Below are 5356 nucleotides of genomic sequence, written 5' to 3'. Positions count from 1 at the left end.
CCTCTTGGGGTTAGCAACCCATTAGCAACCCCTCTTGGTCCTAAACTCTCTGACTTCAAGATGGGAAGCCTTCAAGGAGACCTCTGAGGTGGAAGAGATGAGGACAATGTTTTGTTTCCACAGCAGGGACTACTAGGGCACATTCAGTTAGAACAACTCCAATGTATCAATTCGCTTTTCCATTTTATAAACCCTGGATGAAAGTCCCTGCAATAAGGCAAATCAGTGACCGCTGGACAAAAGAGAGGGAAGTTGTCTGGGTGAGTCGCCAGGGAGATAGCCTCCAGAAAAATCCGTGTACATGCCAGGGAAGAGAGGCGGGAAATGATCCAGCAACTCAGAACCCCACAGCAGCATGGTGGGGGGCTTGTACGATGGAGGAAAGGCCATGGAGCTAACAGGAGGAGGGAGAACAGATGAGCAGAGAAGGGGATGTGTCACAAAGGAAACCTTTCTCAAGTAAAAATGGCAGGGTTTAGTCTTTACAAGAATCTAATTAGACAAAATAGCCCAAACAAATCCTATGAACAAAACAAACAAACAAAAAAAAAACAGAAAAAAAGAGCAGAAATAAGCCAGGGAGATTTGGGCTTGTAAGAGCCACAATGTGCTTATAGGCCTCATAAGGGGCGGAAATGTTCGCACAGACCTGAGAACCTGTGGTTCTTGATATTTTCTAGTCCAGCTCCCTGTGGGATACAAATGAATCACTTCATTCTTCTGTACCACAGGCACAAAGGCAGTTCTCCAAAACACAGACTTTGGAACAGAGGATAAAAATCCATAAAGCCAAGAATTTCGTTACATGAATGCAAGCAATGCACCTTTTTATATTTATATGCCTATGACTTGGCAAAAACAATTCAAATAGTTCATTAATTAATAGCATTGTTCTTGCCCGGTGAAGACATAAGGCAGAGGAAATCAATGAGGGATTTTACTGAAATCTGAAAAGGTGTGAAAACAAAAGTTTCAGTCAACTTGTCTCATAGCAGCTTTTTCTTCGAAAGCTGGGTCAGTGAAGAAAATGCCGTGAACATAAGCATGGTTAAGTTGTTATGCCATGTTTCTGTCAGGCGAGTAAGGATTTTGATAGTTTCCTGTATTTTCCTTACAATGTCTCAACAGCTATTCAGCAATTTCTGACCAAATTGCTCTTTTCTGTGTAAACCTGTGGGGCTGGGGAGGGAAAGGAAGGGTAATAGGATTCTGTAAGATCCATCTCCTTGGCTGTTAGTTACACCCTCTTTTCATGAACACTTCTTACCGTAAATTTCAAGTCTTAAAAACCATCTGCTTACAACGCTTAATAACTCTGCAAGCTGAAACAGATGTTCATTCTTTATTTGTGCTTCGAAACTGAAAATTAAGAAGAAAGGCAGCTGCCACATTCTTCCCGTGACAAGGCCAGCCCCAGATGGTGTAGCTTCAGATTAGTCCCCCCCCTCCCTGCCTTACTGTTGAGTAAGAAGCTGTTAAGGAGCCTGTGCGTTGTGTAATAGCCTGTTCTTCTAAGATGCTCTACATACCGTGGAAAAAGCCAGATCTTTTCAAATCAGCTCTTCTTCACTTTGAATCCATACATCATTACTTAGAAAAGACTAGAACAAGGTCTTTACACTGTTTCAAGGGAAAACTCACTACTGACATGAATAGTGAAGGATAAGCAAACAGTATTTTTATTAACAACCTGACAAACACGTTTCTGAAAGAAATGGGAATAACATTTTCTGGGCTGTCTTATTTAGCCCTGATTTATTGTGGATGTTTTCTTTGAAAGTACATTACATACATTATTTAAGTCACAAAGAACAAGGTGAAAATAGTGGATAATACACTTGTGGTGTGAATTATGAAGTGGCTTTTTACATTCAGTGCTCAGAAGCATTCTTCAGTAGAAACCCTTTCCCGCAGACACATTCTGAATCTGTAGATGTGTTTCTCAATACACATACTTAAACAAATCTCTCGGGAAGCTTTACTGAATCAGGCCCCTTCTGAATGCTGACACACAAACAAGCCATAATTTATTTTTTTTTCTTTTTTCCACTTTGGTGATGTTAAAAAAAAAAGAGAATAAATAATCAAAACTCATACGTATTTTGGTCTAGACCCAGCTTGCAGATGCATAGTACTTTATACCTAATCAAAACTACATTTCTAGACACATGGAAGAGAATTGTCTGCTCTGATGGTGCTGAGGGATGACCATTCAGAACCACAGTCTTACCTTACAGGATATATCTACATTCATCGCTGGCTAAAGCAACTTCTTTTCTTATTCCATGGAGGCAGTTTAGGGTTGGAAAAGGTGTAAGTAACTTTCAAGGAGCAGAGTGGTTGCAGGTTAGAAGCAAGTTAAGGAGGAGTAAGACATTTGTTCTCAAACGGTGTGACTGTCGATGCAGCCTGCAAACACAGGTGCCCTACTGAGCCTGTCACATTTTGTATAATGGAATGTGTCACTGACATGTAGTGATGATCACTGGAATCAAGCCCTTAATCCTACTAGCTCATCCATAGTTAAGCACTGTGTACCTCACATGGATCAGTCTCCACAAGGACCCTACAGATTTCCACCACGGGCTCACTGTTAAAGGAGTATTGATGTTTGTTGTGTGAACAGCACAGTGGAGGCTGCTAGGGAAGTGTGGCCAAACCAATGCAGAGAAGCGCAGGGTGAGTGTGGACAATCTAGCAGACATACAGCATGAGGGCAAATGTACAAAGACACCAGTGTATCCCTGGTGTGCACAAAGGGCCCCCCTTAAAAGCTGCACAGTTGTGCAGAGGGGTTGCCAGCAGTGGCAGGCTCCCAGCCACTGTTCACCCTGAGGTAAAGAGTTGCTTTTGGCCATTGTTTTCTTGTGGTTAGATCGTTAATCAATACCAGTTTATAATAAAGCATTTTCTCCATGGGTCTCCTGATTGCTACCTCCACAAACACAGTTGTTTCTATACTCTCTCGTACACAGGGAATACAGGTCTGTGCACTCTTCTTGGTGTGTGTATATATAATAATCTTACTGTTCCAGGAGGGAAATTAGCACTCACACCCAACATCTATTGCTACAGATATACTACAAATCATCCTAACAAATCTGCCTTATAACAATGTCTAACTTAACTTTAGCTAGCATAAGTGCTATTTGGACATTGTGATGCTCTGACGCAGTACATGACTTACGTTCATTACACATACAATGCTGTCACCGCAGAGTTTCAACCCACACACTCTCTTCCCTGCAGGACATTCTGTCTTTTTACCCCTCCCACTGACAACAAGTAATAACGTGTTTTTCAGCGCTTGTCAGTGCTGCTCCTAGATCAGACACAAGGAAAACTGTACATACCCCACCAAGAATGATCTTTTAAGACAGAGCTTACCAAGACCTAAGCAGTAACTGTAAAAGATGCCCCTTCAACCTTCTTTCATTTAGAGTTACCCTGAGACAGCTGCATGTCTCACTTGGTATCCCCTAGGATCTAGACTAAATAGAAATGCTTTCATCAGACATACAAAATAAAAGTGTGGAAATGGCCATACAGTATCAAAAAATGAGAAGGAAACTCATAGGCAAAATTACGCCTCCTGAAAGCTGGTACTTTTCTTCTTTGTCTTTTTTCCCTCCTGTTGCTGTCTCAAGAGCATGACTGAAAAATGGGGAAGTGAATGTCAGAGCTTGCAAGCAGCAGAATTATGCCTCAGTGGCTTGAAACAAAATCCGTTTGACTCATAATATCACCTGTGGGGAAGGAGAAGAGAGAGAATGTCTATGCTCTGGCAGTAACATAATCACCATTTTGAAAACATTACCCAAGACAGCCATGTACTTACTGTTTTGGCCTAGCTAACTTACCTACTGTGTGCTTCCCCAGCTACTGCACCAGCTTCTAGTCATACACCTTCAGTAAAGTGCACCGGCTTGGACTGAAGCGATTTCACCTTCAACATAATCTCTACTACTCCAGAACCTGTCCTACAGCAAGTTAACGTGAATTTTCTGACATAACCACAGAAGATGCAGTCAAGTTACCATCCTAGCTTAGAAATGGAAGAGAGTTTGACAATAGATATTACAAAAGTGGAAGCGGGTGCAAGGTAAAGGCACATTTTGCAAAGTCTTTTGATATCACCACTGCAGCAGCCTTTCCTGTTAGGCAAGTTTAAAGGAAGAGATTCTCCATTTAATGAGGTGTTCTGATTAGTTCTCTCCCAAACCTGTGCATTCTTCACCCTCTCCCCATGTTAAAATTATTGCAATTAAAATGCACATTATGAAATACTTCTCTTAATTAGTCCCCCCCCATACCTGTACCTCCTTATGGTCCAGCCTTAAATTTTTCTGTAAGCAGAAAAGTTTCCAATCACAGCAGAAGAGTATTACAAGAATTGTTCACCCAAAGGGATTAACTAAATTGCTGATGGATAGCTCAAAGAATACAGGATTATTCACATACAGCTAATCAGTTCAAATTCAAGTCATCTGAGTATTAAATCTGCCATGATGGACTGAGATGAATGATGCATCTCCTAGTAACTAGCATCCTTACCATAAAGTCTGTGGCTACAAAGAGTATTGTCTTCACCAAAAATTAATTTCCTCTGTCCAGCATTAAAATTGAACTATCTTACTGCTTGTGGGATCAGTCCACCAAAACAGGTGTTAATAGCTGTTCTGCCGAAAAACAAACAGCTTTTATCTGCAGGATATCCTCCTAATAAGTACTTTTCACAGAATGTGAAGGTCAAACAATTTTAAGAAAGCTCTTACCTAAAACCTCCTCTAGAATTGTTCCCGTTTCTCCAGCGACTGGCTGTTCTGGAAAAACATATTCCTTTCATATACCTATCTTTTTCTCTGTAAAGCAACAAGCAACTCTGAGTCATGGCAAGCGTTCTGCTGTAAAGCTATGCAATTTGCAGCAGGGCTAAGGGTTAGCAGTCTAACTTTAACACTGATGTTCAGTTAAGCACAGGTAATTTTATGACATAATTACTCTATTGCTAAAGAATCTGCTACCTGGGCAACACATTGCCCTTTCTATGTTTGGTGCAACTGGAACATTTGGAAAAGCTGTCACAGCTTCAAAGTTAAGAGCTTTAAAAGTTTAAAGATAATAAAGCTTTTGATTTTTGAAATTGTGACAGTACTTCCAAATTTTTACTTAGGCCAATTTTGGAAATCTGAGCTGTGCTACAAACTTGTATCTCTAATTAGTGTAAGCTTTATATTTTTATTCTAGTGGCTATTAATCTCAGCTTGTACATTCCATCTTTTGGATCAGTGGCTCCGTGTATTTAGGGTAATTTTAATTTGGAGAGTTTCTAGCTTTTTCATTGCATAGGTGACAG

Source organism: Aptenodytes forsteri, unplaced genomic scaffold (genome assembly GCF_000699145.1).
Source record: "Aptenodytes forsteri isolate BGI_AS27 unplaced genomic scaffold, ASM69914v1 Scaffold46, whole genome shotgun sequence".
In the NCBI taxonomy this organism is placed as follows: domain Eukaryota; kingdom Metazoa; phylum Chordata; class Aves; order Sphenisciformes; family Spheniscidae; genus Aptenodytes; species Aptenodytes forsteri.
This window is presented reverse-complemented; position numbering follows the sequence as displayed.